Source organism: Sciurus carolinensis, chromosome 2 (genome assembly GCF_902686445.1).
Source record: "Sciurus carolinensis chromosome 2, mSciCar1.2, whole genome shotgun sequence".
In the NCBI taxonomy this organism is placed as follows: Eukaryota; Metazoa; Chordata; class Mammalia; order Rodentia; family Sciuridae; genus Sciurus; species Sciurus carolinensis.
This window is the reverse complement of record NC_062214.1, coordinates 125,845,682-125,860,562: the sequence shown is the minus strand read 5'-3', so window position 1 is coordinate 125,860,562 and position 14,881 is coordinate 125,845,682. Positions and strand designations below refer to the sequence as shown.

Below are 14,881 nucleotides of genomic sequence, written 5' to 3'. Positions count from 1 at the left end.
TTTTTTTATTTTGAGATAGGGTCTCACTGAATTGCTGAGACTAGTCTAGAACTTTTGATTCCCCTGCCTCTGCCTCTCAAGTAGCTGGCATGTACAACAAAAGATTTAGGAGTAGGATCAGCTGGGCATGTTGAATTGTTTGACCACCAAGGAGGGGGAATCTAGTTTGCCTAGAATACGGTTCTACTTAACTGTATTCGGTGCTCATGATGAACAGTTGAATGTATTCTACCTCTGCCTTCCAGGTCCTCCCACAGCCCTGAGGGAAGAAGCTATACAGGTCCTGGGTTAGAAATCTTGCTCAGGGTATTACCCTAGGTCCTATTCAAAAGGCTGCTCTTAAGCAGTGTAACTTATAAAGGGATTGGAACTCCTGGGCATGTTTATCAAGTGCCCATGACATACTAGATACTGTCCTTGGCATAGGGGATACAGCAGCAAGCAAAAACCCTCATTTGAAGCAGCAACAGTAGAAAATAAAGTCTACTCTTAATAAATCTTCATTGAGTCCACTCGAGTGTCTTCTATAGGTACTCCAGGGGATACAGAATCATTCAGTCATTCTCAAATGTCTGAGTATCTGTTATAACCCAGTTACTGTGCTAGGCATGGGACTACTTAGTTCTTATACTTAGGAACTCACAGCCCAGTGGATAATTCCAACAAGTAGATAGAGAATTTCAGTTCAAAGTGGTAAGTTCCCTAAGAGGACAGTATCTAAAGTTAGCTGTTAGAAGCAGGGAACCAGTGTAGAAGCAAATCTTGGAGAAAGGAACACCTAAGTATAGGCTGCGAAACCATTTAGAGAGAGCCAAACTGTCCAGCATGGAGGACAGGGGAGAGTGAGGTGGGGCAGAGAGAATAGTGTCTCAGGAGGGATTAACAAATGTCAAGGGGCTGGGGAGATAGCTCAGTCGGTAGAGTGCTTGCCTTGTAAGCACAAGGACATGGGTTCGATCCCCAGCACCCAAAAAAAAAAAAAAAAAAAAAAAAACAAATGTCAAGGTCTGAGGACATAACCCTTCTAGGGGAACTTCAGGTAGTTCAATATACCACAGCATAAATTAGGAGGTAGAAAATGTAGCAGATGTGGGAACCTCATTGCGAAGGGCCTTATGGGCCATGCTGAAGAGGTTGGGCTTTACCCCAAGAGCAAAGGAAAGGCATTGAAGGTTTTACTGAGGATTGAACCTAGCGGCATTTAACTACTGAGCCATGTCCCCACCCTTTTTTTTTTTTCTTTCTTTCTTTCAAATTGTTTCCTCGACAGGTTACATGACAGTTTGCCTGAGTTACAAAAGGATATTTCCTTTGCCCCACTTGAGTGACCAATAAAGACATAAGTCCAGTTGACAAAGTGTAAAGGCGGGGGCCAGCCCTTTTTAAAATATTTTTTATTTAGAGACAGTGTCTCTAAATAAAGTTGCTGAGGCTGGCCTTGAACTCACAATCCTCCTGCCTCAGCCACCAAAGCCACTGAGATTACAGGCATGTGCCACAGCACCCAGCTGCATTGAAGGTTTTTAACCAGAGTAGTGACATTATCAGATTTGTATTTTAGGAGAATCATGCTGCAAGGGTACAGGATGAATTGTTCAGGGAGAAATGTCAGAGCAAGAAAACATTACAGTGCAGTTACAGGACTCTAGGATAAAGATGCAATGATGTGACTCAGGGATGGGGCAATGGGAATTGAGAGAAATAGATATACCTGGTATTTAGGAAATAGAATTGGCAGGACTTGGTGACTAAGGGTGAAGGAGTCAAGGATGGCACATTTTGTTGGGGATGCATGTGAAATAAATCAAGGACAATACTGGATCATATTTTAATGCCTTTTTAAAATTTATTCTTTTTTTTTAAATGTCTTTTCATTTTGTACGGTTTAGACTGGTTGAGTTGGCCCCTCTGTCTTTGCCACTGTTCCCATTCACTCTCCTACACTCAAGATCTGTTGCTGAAAGGCAATCCCTGTGCCTTTGAACTTCATGTTTATAATGGCAAAGTAAAGTACACATTCTTTAGTGCCTTTTCACTTCCCTTCCACCTCCCTCTCCCACAGGTCTCTAGGGTATTCCTTTTTCTAATAGCCCTTGGAATGAAGGTGTCTCTGTTAATCTCATCTTACGTTTCTGTAATAGGGACTCAGTCTTAAGTTCTAATGAAAAGATCAACTTGTACAGTGCTTTGTAATTTATATATCATAGTAAGCAGCTGCATTTATCACAAAGAATTCATGAGTTTTATGGAGGTCTTCTCCCCTAGAGAGCCATTAGTGTTGGACACTTCTGTCCACTGGTTTAAGTCCTGTGTGTTCTCAGGCCAGGCCCTTGCCCACCACTGGCTGCCCAAGAAGTCACAATCTTTTCAGTTCCAGCATGCTTCGATTCCTAATCCATATCACCTCCTCTTTCCTGAATCCCCGTAGTATCTTTCATGGTCTCCATCTTTTACTCTTGATCTGAAGTTTTTCTATTCAAAGCCTATGCCTACATAGCCCATGCCTTGGAAACTGGGAAATGAGGGAGGGGGTATCCCTGCTTGGGGAAACAATAAAGTGGATTGAGCTTCCTCGAAAGAAGTTTTGATAGTTCACTTTCCACCAGGTGTGGTACCAGCTTGTTTCCTGTTTTTTTAAGATGTCGATAGACCTTTATTTTATTCATTTATTTATATGTAGTGCTGAGGATCGAACCCAGTGCCTCACACATGCTAGGCAAGCACTCTACCAACTGAGCCACAACCCCAGCCCGGCTTTGTTTCCTTTTTGGTAGCAACCAAGAAGCTTGAATTTTCTTCTGACCTTTTATTGCTGACTCTCAAGTATCACTTTGGTTTTTTCCCAGGGAAGCCTATGCCTGCAGTTTAATCGCCCATTATTCATGTCTGGTGAACTTTTAAGGGTTAATATGATACACCAAATTTATATCATTACCCACAATTATAAAATCAGAAGACTTACAGGAGTAGGATAATGATAAAGGAGCTTTGAGGAAAAGAAGAAAGGGCAAGATTTGTTTTGAGAGTTTAACAAGGTTGAGCACTAACTGCCCCCAGGGTTGGGTTATAACTGAATCATTTTGGGAATTTTGTTGTTTGTTACAGGGCTTGGGCCTTCCTGGAAACTGGGGCAGTGTGAAGACACCCCCCGCCCATCAAATCGCGATTTTTGCAATCAAGTCAAAAAGATTTCAGACATGTCACTCAGAGTAACAAGCGTGAATTTATTGAAGGGGTAGGAAAAGGGAAGGGGGACACTCTGAAGGGAGAGAGTGGGTTCTCTCAGAGAGGAGAGGGACAATATGCTTCTCCTTCATTCCAGTTTTATTGGGGATCCCAGAGAAGTTTCCAGATAGTCCCGCCCAGGTCTACCTCTTGACTTCACTGACAGAAAATTGATATGAGACTTTCAAGTTTACTGCCATGACAAGTCACAATCACCTTGGCCCTGCTGACTGGTTTTAATTGGATTCTTAACCATAAATTTTTACAGATTTTATGGTTAGGAGGAATTATCCTTATCTCCCTAAGTTTCAGGATTTGGTTTGTGAAAAGGATCACAAGTCTCCCCCTTCAGGGTAATTTGGGTTACTCTTATCAACATTATTTCAGGCCTGCATTTCTCCTGCAGATAAAGGTAGTTTGCTGAGGAATGTGACATAGCCTGTCCAGTTAAGCCAGGCAGGGCTGCAAGTAAATTGCTTTTTGGAAAAGAAAGCATGTGGAGGTCAGCACAGTGGGTCCATTTTATAGAATTATTCCCTTAACCTCGTGTTCCCATCATTCTCATCTGTCTGTCTTCTATCTTTGTGACCTAGATCACAAAGGTTTATAGACTTCAGTGAACACTAACAAAGTCCACCAGCCTTCCAGTCCAAGAACCCACCAGAACTCATAAGACCCACACCCTTTCTGCCAAGACTTGACAGTCAGGCAAAGCCTGCTAAGCAGTGCAGACTCAATAGAACCACTCCATCCTCCTTGTGCCTAGGGCATTAGCCCTGAGAACGGGGCTGGGAGGAGTGGGTGAAATAATAGGAATTTTTTAGATCCAGGCTAGAAAAGTAATCAGTAGGATTAAAAGGAGGCTCTGCCAGGTGGCCCAGCTCTCCAGTTTTTTCTCTTCTCCCCACCACCAGCAGCTCAGGAGCCATGTTTAGCTAATGCTGAAGTGAGAACTACTCAGCTCTTGGAAAATGCTGAGCTGGGTGTTCGGGCTTCTTGGCTCCACTAAGTGCTGGGTGGTGATTCAGCAGAAACTCCAGGTTCAGCCGCTGGCAATGCGGGAGCAGGATAAGAAGGAAGAGGAAGTGGGGAGGGGGTGGGGCAGCAGGGCGCCATAGCTTAGCTAATAGTGTCCAGGAAAAGCTGTGTGATTCAGGACTTTATTCTCTGTACCCCTCCTTCTCTGCTAGTTTGTCGTGGGAGAGAGGCCCTTCTGGAGGGAAGGCTCAGAACACCTCTTTCTTTCTCACAGGGGTTTCTGAGATTTCCAAAATGTCAGTGCTTCCAGATGAGCAGGGCTGAAGAAGGGAAAACGTTAACTCTACTGTAGTAAGCAAGATCTATTTCAAAACCAAACTAACCACTGTGTACTTTAAAGACGCTGGGATCAAAGCGTAATTTATGAAAAAAGCTTGCTTTGATTTTTTTGCTTGCTGTTGCTTTGTTTTGATGTTTTTATCTTTCACCAGTCAAGTTATTTACATGTATAACTTCAATAGTCAAGTCATATTACATAATAGGAACCTTTGTTTTAGGTAGGCAGGGTGCCTTAAGACTGTAATTTGGCTTTTTTCCCCATATGAAAAATGTCTTGGTCTGGGGAGGCCGGAGAAGGGAAGCAATCTGGGAGGGTTGTAGGACGCTAACCCAGTCTCCCAGCTCCTACCCCATTTGCCCCCAGGCCTCTCTGAGGTCTTTGAGGAGGCAAGAGGGCTTAATCCGGCCTGCAGCTTGCGTGGGCAGAACTGGAACCTTATCAGTGCCTCTGGTTGTGTGCATTAGGACTCGCAGTGTTCCGTGTTTTCTTTGCCTATCAGCGCCTTTTGGCAGCAGGCACCGGTTACCTCCTAGATCTGGAAACAAATGGGGTTAGGTAGGCCAAACCCAAGCAGTTTTTCCATAATTAGAAACACGTGCCCAGTTTGTCCCTTGAGCTACCTCGGAAGCCAAGGAGCCCTGGCCAGCCTATCGCTGAGCCGAGCGTGGCCACACCCCCTCCCGCAGTTGGGCGGCTGGCCCTGCTCCTCCGTGGGCATCCTGAAGGCTGTGCTCAGGGGCATCACCTCGCCCTTTTGCGGCAGCTCCAGAGCCAGGGAGGCAAGGCGGCCAGAGCGTGGCAGAAGACAGAGAAGTGCTCGCCCCAGCAAAAGGTGAGACCAAGAAACCACCCTTCTGGCAGGCCTATGAGCCAGGTGAAATTTATGACTATTTCGGAGGGCTGGGGAGCTCCATCCCGGCAAGATGCTTATTTTGAAGTTCTAGAGAGGAACAGAGCGTTCTGACTTCTACATAGTGGCGTCATTGCTTCCTTTTTCAGCAGCTCTCCATTTAGTACTTTGTATCTTTCTTTTCTCTCCCCCCACCTCCCATTCTGGCCTTCTCTGTTTTGTTCCTCTGAAGCTTTTTCTCCCTCATTTGTACTGTTATCCCTGTCCTTTCTTCCCCTTGATATTTCTTATGCTCACTCTTTCCCTCTCTTTTTCACCATCTGCCTTTATGAACTTTGGCATGTCTGCACATTTTGTCTCCTTTCTACTGCCTGTTTTCACTTTCTTGGAGAGTCCTGGTTCTGGCAATATTAAAGGAAAACAAGCCTTTCCAAGCTGCCTCCAGCTCACTTCTGAGAACGGTGCCAGCTAGCCAGACCAAGAAATATAAATGGAATTCCCCAATTTCTGCGGAATATGTGACTGATATTGATAAGGGGATATAAGATATAATTGATATGGGGATATAACAACCAGGCATGGTGGTGCACACCTGTAATCACAATAGCTGGGGAGACTAAGGCAGGGAGGTTGAAAGTTCAAGGCCAGCCTCAGCAACTTAGCAAGACCCTGTCTGAAAATAAAAAATGAAAATATTGGGCATGTAGTTCAATGGTAAAGCACTGTCGATTCAATCCCTGGTGCCAATAAATAAATAAGGTGGAGAAATGAGTTGCCCTGTAGGAAATGATTTTCTAAAGCCCTGGGGCAATGGACACTATTCTTGGGTTCTGAGGAGCAGCCATCTTACTCTTCTACTTTTACCATGTTGGCATCTTACTTCCTGCTGCCCTGATCCCAGTCTGGATTGGGAACAATGACAAACTCAGAGTCCCAAGTGGCACTGCAGCAGTGACAGTGGGTACCACTGACAAGAGCAGGAAAAGGAGAGAATATGAGAGTGGATGAAGGGCAAGAAGACTGAGGCTCTGGCCAAAAAAGCAAATGGGAGTCAGGAGCACTGTCCCAGTACTACCTTTCCACTAATTAGCTGGAGTCTAATTTCATTCAAACATAAAATAAGGTTTTCGGTCTCTAAGGTCATTCCTGACTCTGATTGCTCATGAAGCTGAAAATGTGGCAGTAGGTAGAGGCCTGGAATATCAGTCTCTAGGAACAACAACTCTCTACAAAGAAACCCCACCTGGCTCATTTTTCTTAACGCTCTTCTTATTATAACCAGTCCAGCCCCATATTCAAATGGCCTTATCCCAAATTCCATCCGTCAGACCAGAATAGTGTGGTTCATGGAGCAACAGCTGGCTTGGCAGAAGGAGTGAGATCGGTTTGGGGATCCATGTGGAAAAGCATTCATTGGCTTCCTGAGAAAGGCACAAAATGATCCTTTACTTGCCCAACTCAGCAAGAAGCCAGAGACCTATATCCAGAAGCATGGGAGTACTTGAAAAGAAGTATCCAGAAGTCTCTGGGGATAGCCTTTACCTTGTGAGCTTTCTCAAGAGAAGGAGAAGTACCACTTCCCCCATTTCTGTCATCTTACCTGCCCTGCTTCACAAAGCCATCGCATGATGTCATGATATAGGAAACCCTGATACTTACTCCCTGGAGCAATGCAGTAGTTCTGTGGCTAACTCCCTGATATTTTCTGTGTAGATTTATCCACCTGTTCAGTAACCTTTAGCACCTACTATTCCACACTGTGTTTTAGGGTCTCCTTATCACACTGGCCAGCAGGGCGTAGTTGGTTGTCCACTGTTGGCTGTGGGAAGTAAATGTCAGTTCCATTCTCCTCTGGGCCTGTGGAGGAGAGTCCTCCTTGGCTTTCTGCAGAGCATTTCTGCCCAGCACTCCCAGAGGCACCTGAATCGTAAGGGCTGGTGTCATTTTTCTTTTTGTGAAATTGACCCTCTCAGCTTCTGGTCTGGTGCTTTACCCTTATACTCACCAACCCCACAGCCCCAACTTCATCCCTGTAACCCCACACTTCCAGAAACTTGGGTTGAAGGACCCCAGAGTTGGTCATTTATGGAGGAGAATCTTGAGAAAAAAGATGAAGCAGATTAGAATTGAGAAAAGTCAGGGGGATAGGAGGAAGTAACGAAGAACAGGCAAAGCAACTACACCAAGTATGCAATTTGGCCTCTCTAAAACCCATCACACCATCCCCTTTCCCAGCTACTCTGCTTGACCTCTGATTGTTACACCATCCAGAGCAAATCACATCCCCTTTTTGAGTTCATTTCTATGAACAATTACTAAAAGGCACCTAATGTTCTGTCTAGCGATAGAACTCTCTAGCCTCTGTCTCTTGAAGATTGAAGAGTATCCTCACAATTCAAATGAACCATGTGTCCATTTCACAGAGAGGGAGGGGAAGCACCAAGAGGTTAACTGACTTGTCCAAGCACCTTAAGAGTAACTGACCAGGCTGGGAGGGGAACCAGGGCCTTTGGAAATTTCTAGTTTTTAAATTCTATGATTCTCAGAATCAGACCTGCCAGGTCCCTGAGGAAGCCTTGTCTGTCTCCTTCATTCTAAGCTACTACTATCCTGTCTCCTCGTACCACTTCACTCCTTACACAAGTTACTTTGAGCTCTACTTGGTCGTTCTGCCTTCAGAAAGCATCAGAAACCCACATGGAGCTGGGCTTGGTGCCATAAGCCTGTAATGCCAGCAATTTGGGAGGCTGAGGCAGGAAGATCTTATGTTCAAGGCCAGCCTGGGCAGTTTAGCAAGACCCTGTCTCAAAATTTAAAAAATTAAAAGGGCTAGGGATATAGCTCAGTGGTAGGCGTCCCTCAGTTCAATCCCCAGTTCCTTAGAAAAGAATCCCACATGGTCCTTCACTTATCAGGTGTCACTAAGTGGAGTTGAAGGGAAGAGTGATAGGTTACAGCCCTGGCTCTGATATTGCAGGAACTTCAAAGCAGCCCACAACTCCATAATCCATCCTTAAAACTTTCTAAATGAAGATTTGTTTATGCTCATGATTCATAGATGTTCTATTTCAAAATTATCTAATGATATTAATTTTAATGTCTCTTTTACCTCCAGTCTACCATATATTGAGGTAGAAGTTCCTCCCAAGTTCTATTCCCAGTTTATCCTTCCAGAAAGTATAAACCCCTCACTTCATGTGTCCTACACACTGAGTCAGGTTGGGTTCACTTAGCCTAGAGAAATCACAGAATGGGCTCCACCAAAGCGTTTCTGGTGTTGTCTGTGACATGGTACACTGGACATGCTCTCCGTACTCTGTCTTGAATTAACTGGGACACAGGACTCTGGAGTCACATCTCTTGGCTTTCTTGTTTTTTGTTTTGTTTTGTTGGAACTGGGGATGGAATGCAGGATTACCACTGAGCTACATCCTCAGCCCTTTTAATTCTATTTTTGGGACAGGGTCTTGCTTAGTTGCTTGCTAAGTCTCTTTAGTTGCCCAGGCTGGTCTCAATCTTATAATCCTCCTGCCTCAGCTTCCTGTGTTGCTGTAATCCCAGGCATGTGCCACTGTACCCCTCTTGACTTTATCTTGATTCCCCTCACAACCTTTGATTATAGTCTCTGGTAAGTAAAATACGACTAACACAACTATGGGACAAAGAAGAGGGGACTCATACCTGTGACCATCCTGGCTCACCACTTGTCTTAGAAGAAGCTTATAACTCTTAGGCCTGTGTTTTTATGTGCATCTGGGTTGTGTATGTGGGCTTGAAGTTGTATGGGAAATGGAGAACCTGGGATTAGATGAAGGAGGGCTGTGGTGTCTTTTGCCATGAATTTTTGTACCAGGAGGAGATAAGAAAAGGAATGTTGTCATGTAGTGTGGAAATGTACCCACTACATCAGCACATTGGTGACCTCATCTTTGCTACTTACTTTGAGCGAGCCCCTCCATTCCCATCTCCTAGTGTCCTGCAAGGCCTGTGGACAGACACTCCCCTGGAGTCCAGTTGTGTGTGCCTGGTTGCTCTTTTTTTTGGGGGTGGGTGATGCTGGGGATTGAACCCAAGGCTTTGTGCATGCAAGGCAAGCACTCTACCAACTGAGTTATATCCCCAGCCCCCTGGTTGCTCTTTTTTTTTGATTGATTTTGTGTTTGTGGTTATTGGTGCTAAAAATTGAACATAGGGTTTCACACATACATACTCTACCACTGAATTACATCCCAGTCCCACCTGGGTACTCTTTAAAGGCTTTTTTCTTTAAGATTGTGTCCCTGCTTTCTGGTCTTTCTGTGTGAGAATTGAACCCAGGGGTACTTTACCACTTAGCAACATCCCCAGCCCCTTTTTTGTTTGTTTGTTTTATCTTGAGACAGGATTTCACTAAGTTACTGCGAGTCTCACCAAGTTGCCCAGGCTGGCTTGAATTTGCAATCCCTCCTGCCTTAATCTCCCTGAGTTACTGAGATTACATGAACGTTCCACCATACCATAATCTTAGTGACTTAAAACTACACAGATTCGTCATTTTACAATTCTAGAGACCGGAAACCCTAAACTCAGGTATCGGTAAGGCTGTGTGCCTCTGGAGGTTCTGAGGAGAGTTCTTTCCTTGCCTTGTCCTGCATTCTTTGGCTGATGGCCCCTTCTGTCTTCAAAGCCAGTGATATACCATCTTCAAACCAGTCTCCCTCCCCTCTCTCTCTTACCTCTGTCTTCATCATCACTTCTCCTTTTTTAACTCCTGTCTCCCTTTTGTAAAAACTCTTGTGATTACATCAAGCTTGCTTGGATAATCCAGGATAAGCTCCCCATCTCCAGATTCTTAACTGAATCACATTCGCAAAGTTCCTTTTGTATACTTACAAATCATAGGGATTAGAATGCTGACATGTTTGGGATGACCATTATTCTACCTTTCAAAGACCTCATGAGATGCTGTCAACATCATGGGGAGAAAGTGAAGGAGAGGCTTCTGTGATACCAAGGAATCAAAGTCTGGGGGTTAAGCTTGAGGTGGGGCTGAGGGCACTTTGCAGGGAACAGAATTTGCCCCCATGCCACACAGTAGGCAAGCAAAGCACCAGGTGGGAACAGTATCTCCCCATCTCTGCTAGTCCCAGGTCAGGAAGGGTTGAGTCCCTCTCAGCTACTTGTCAGTTGAGAAGCTGTAGGCTCTGGGCAGGACACTAAATCCTAGGTTCTAATTTCCCCTATTCTTTATATCTCTCCTGTCACCTTGATGTTAAGTTCTTTATTCTGGGTGGATTAAGTCAATCCCTGACTTTAGCATCTTTTTGAAGCCTGATGTTCTCGATAGTTGTTTTATTGTTTTCTTTTGTTTTGTTTTAGTACTGGGGATTGAACCCAGGGGTGCTTTACCACTGAGCTCCATCCTGGTCCTTTTTATTCTTTATTTTGAGACAGGTTCTTGCTAAGTTGCTTAGAGCATCTCTAAATTGCTGAGGCTGGCTTTGAACTCAGGATCCTCCTGCCTCAGCCTTCCAAGTCACTGGGATTACACATATGTGCACCACACCCAGGCTTTTGATAGTCTTTTCATCTTATTTTTTTTACCCAGGAAACAAAGGGAAAGAGAAGCAAAACATACCCAAGAGAAACAGATAAACCTGAGATTCCATAGGGGCCTCCAGAGAAGCAGCAGCTAGATTTTGACAGACAAGAACCAGAGTCTTATATTATTTATTGTTTAGCTGGACCAAAATATGAAAACTCATGTTGCTAGGATCTTCCTCCTCCTCATATAGGAAGTATCTTTAATTTCCCAGGGCTGAGTTATGCCACCCGCTTCCATGAATAACTCTGCTATTGCTATGTTGTTCTGTGATCATCTCTTAGCTCCTGTCTCCCACATCACACTGTCTACTCCCTGAGGGCAGACACATGTGTCTTGCTTTTATCTTTCCCATATACCAGAGCGCCTAGCACTGGTAGATCCTGCGTAAATGATGAATGGATGATGGATGGATACTCCCATTTCAAGCTGCAGTAACTACAGATCCCCATCTATATGTGGCTTCCCTGAGGTCACTGGATTTCAGGCATGCAGAATTCAGGGTCTAACTGAGCCGAGGAGGACCTCAGTTGCCAGCAACAGAAATGGGTGCTAGGTGGCAGATAGGTGGCAATAACTGCCTCCTGAGCAGGGCAGGGTTTGGCAAGCACCCAACCAGTATTGCCTTCACTCTCTGACCTTTCCTCTCTAGAAGGAGGCTCAGGTTTCAGCTGCTGTAAGGGAAGCTGTCCTGCAGCACCAGCAGACTCAAAGTGCCCTCTCTTCTCTCAGTCACATGCTGTGATGGCCCAACTGTAGGGTGAAGGGTGAGACCCAGAACCAGCAGCATTGTTCTGAGGAGAGTAAGGGGTGCAACCAGCCTGCCTATCACCACCTCATTCTTAGAATTTCTCATTTTATTTCTGAAAGATCTCTGTGAAGGTGAAAGGTTAAATATTAGTTAAGGACAGGGTGCTTGTGATGTTGTAGAGATAATGCCTGGCCGAAACAAGACACTGACAGCAAGGCTGTTTGAGTGTTCCTAACCTTCAGATACCTCAGTCACTGGAGAATATCATGAAGCTGACAGTCTGAGGAATCTTTCTGTCTGCCTTGATAAGGACCATCTTGTAAAGGGATTTTACGTTTTCTCTTCCAGCATACAGGAAGTGGCCACCTTCTCCCTCTCGTTTGTAGGAGGGATTTCTTCATGTCCTACTCTGCTTCTGTTTTCTCCAGCACTTTCTTGTCTTCTCCTCTCCCTGCCTTTTCCCCTCTCTTGGGGGAAGAGGATTTTCTTCTCTGAAGTCAAGATCCAGTCCCTTTTTCTGCAATCCATAACCATCCATGAGCCACCTGGGTTTTGTTTTCTAACCTTCCTTCTTTCATTAACCACCTCCTGTGTTCTTTAGTCATTGCTGTGTCTGCCTAGATTCCTGGGTGTAGGGGCCCAGCCTCTTACCCAGCATGTCTCAGGACCCTGGGGAGAAGCTGAGATTACGGTCCCAGTTGTTGGGAGTGATTTTAGTTGGATTGTCACCAGACACATGATCTTGAAATCCTAACTGAGTTAAGTAAGATAACCAATGTGTATTTATCAGGATGCCTCTGTCCATCTAGAACATTCAAGTATTTACAAAATGTTCTCCCTGTTCAGGCACTTAAAATCCTTCCTGACAACATGTTTTGATTCTCCTGATACAACACCATCTTGGATAACAGCTCCTCCACGAGGAGTCAGGAGTTTTACTCTTAAGTCAAGCTTCCTGTTGCTCTTTTTGTTCCCTGAAAGTAATTGGGGACTGTCTCCTATTGATAACATTCCTGGAGAACAAGGAGACTGGTGTGTATTATGGAATGTGTAGAGGAGGTAAGATTGGAGAACTAATGAGAATGTGACAGTTTCTTTATTAAATATTTGTTGAGCACCTGCTATTTGCAGGCACCAGTATATGCCCTGGGAATAAAAACATGGAAAAAAAATTACAGTCTTGCCTTCCTAGTTTACAAGGAAAAAGGAAAAAAAGAGACTTTTTTTTTGTACTAGAGATTGAACCCACAGACACACTGAGCTACATTGCCAGCCCTTTTTATTTTTTTTATTTTGAGACAAAATCTCAGTAAGTTGCTGAAGGTCTCATTAAATTGCTGAGACTGGCCTTAAACTTGTGATCTTCCTGCCTCAGCCTCTCTAGGTGCAGGAATTACAGGCATACACCACTGAGTCAGATCATCATTTTATTTTATTTATTATCATTTTTCTGTTTGTTTTTTTCACTACTGGGGATTGAACCCAGGGTGCTCTGCTGAGCTACCCCAGCCCTTTTTATTTTTTGAAACAGGATCTCACTAAGTTGCCCAGGCTGTCCTCAAGCTTATGATCATTCTGCCTCAGTCTCCCAAATCACTGGGATTACAGATGTATACCAACACATCCAGCTTATTTTATTTGTTATTATTATTTTGTATGTGGGGATTGAGCCCAGGGCTTTGCATGTGCTATACAAGTGCTTTAGCACTGAGCTACATCTCCAGCCCAAAAATCATCTTAATACAAAGAAATGCCACAATTAGATATAAAGTGGTCTAAGATTGCTCTAGTGAGGAAGGCAAACTTTGTACCTTTATAAAATGTGGCTGATATATCTTACCTTGCAGGCATGTTGTTAGGAATAAATAAAATTACACAGCTTTGTGGAATAGGTGACATTTGAGCTAGATCTTGAAGCGTTTGCCAGGTGGAGATGGTGCAGGGAGGGAAATTACAGATGAATAATAATGCCAGGACCTGCCTAACCTGCTGAGATGTTCTCAGAATCAAGTAAAGTTGGGAAATACTTGGTAAGTAAAAGTACATTTTAAGGATAAGATATTAATACTACTTAATCAGACACTCAAGTGAAGTCATAGCCCTGGCGAGAGATTTAAGAAAACAGAAATACTCCCATGCTTTTACACATACACAATGTGTGCCTTTTGAGTAGTGGAGGGTGTCCTGGTCACTGTTTCACATAAAGGGGAAGCAAGAGGATTTTAATGTTTTTCTTCTTTATTCTCAAGCACTTTATGACCATAAGGAAATTGAGAGAGCTCTGGTAGGTTGCTTGGGTAGAATAGGAGTAAGACAGAGAGAGCCCTTCCCTACTAGCTCTCAGCTTTTGAGCTCTTCTTCAGCCCTTGCAGGTTTCATGTTGTTGGGATCATGGTGGTAGCCCACAGATAAGGAGCCTACATTGAAATCCCTCCATGCCACCAAAGATATAAGATAGAGAGCATACAGGCCATGAAAACTTGTTTGACTAGTCATTAGGAAAATGCAAATCAAAAGCACAATGAAATATTATTATACACTTAGTAAACTAACCAGATTTTGTTTTTATTTTGTTTTGTTTTGTTTTGTTTTTGGTACTGGGGATTGAACCCAGGGGCACTTAACCACTGAGCCACATCCCCAGCCCTTTTTATTTTTTATTTTGAGACAGGTTCTTGCTAAGTTGCTTAGGCTCTCACTAAGTTGTTGAGGCTGGCTTTGAACTTGGAATCCTCCTGCCTCAGTCTCCAAAGACACTAAGATTATAGCTGTGTGCCAACACACTCTGCCAGATTTTTTTTTTTAAATGACAATACCAAACATTGACAAATACATAAAGCAACAGGAATCTCATCATTGCTGGTAGGAATGCAAAATTATTAGCTACTTTGTAAAACAGTTTGGCAGTCTCTTATAAAGTTAAATGTATGCTTACCATATGACCCAGAATCCTGTTCCTGGGTACTTACTCAAGAGAAATGAAACCCTCCCCTTTAAAATTCACTCAAAGATCACCTTTTTTTTTTTTTTTCAGCTGTAGATGGACACAATATCTTTATTTATTTTTTTAATGTGGTGCTGAAGATTGGACTCAGTGCCTCACACATGCTAGGCAAGTGCTCAACCTCTGAGTCGCAACCCCAACCACCAAGACCA

The 14,881-nt window shown here is 43.9% G+C and overlaps 1 protein-coding gene and 1 non-coding gene across 3 annotated transcripts in view; one reads left to right on the top strand and one right to left on the bottom strand.

Annotated features, from left to right (window-relative positions):
* Slc7a8 (solute carrier family 7 member 8) overlaps positions 1-14,881 on the top strand; it is a 57,468-nt gene that overhangs the window by 27,433 nt on the left and 15,154 nt on the right. The window contains exon 1 of one of the 2 annotated variants that reach the window (XM_047539779.1): positions 5,245-5,375. The exons of the other annotated variant lie outside the window; for it this stretch is intronic. The gene's annotated coding sequence lies outside the window, so the exon portion shown is untranslated. Of the gene's footprint in view, positions 1-5,244; positions 5,376-14,881 lie in introns of those variants that run through there. 2 annotated transcript variants of the gene reach the window in all.
* LOC124978522 (small nucleolar RNA SNORA27) lies at positions 1,254-1,371 on the bottom strand. Its single transcript, XR_007107502.1, has one exon. It is a non-coding gene; the product is annotated as a small nucleolar RNA SNORA27 (small nucleolar RNA).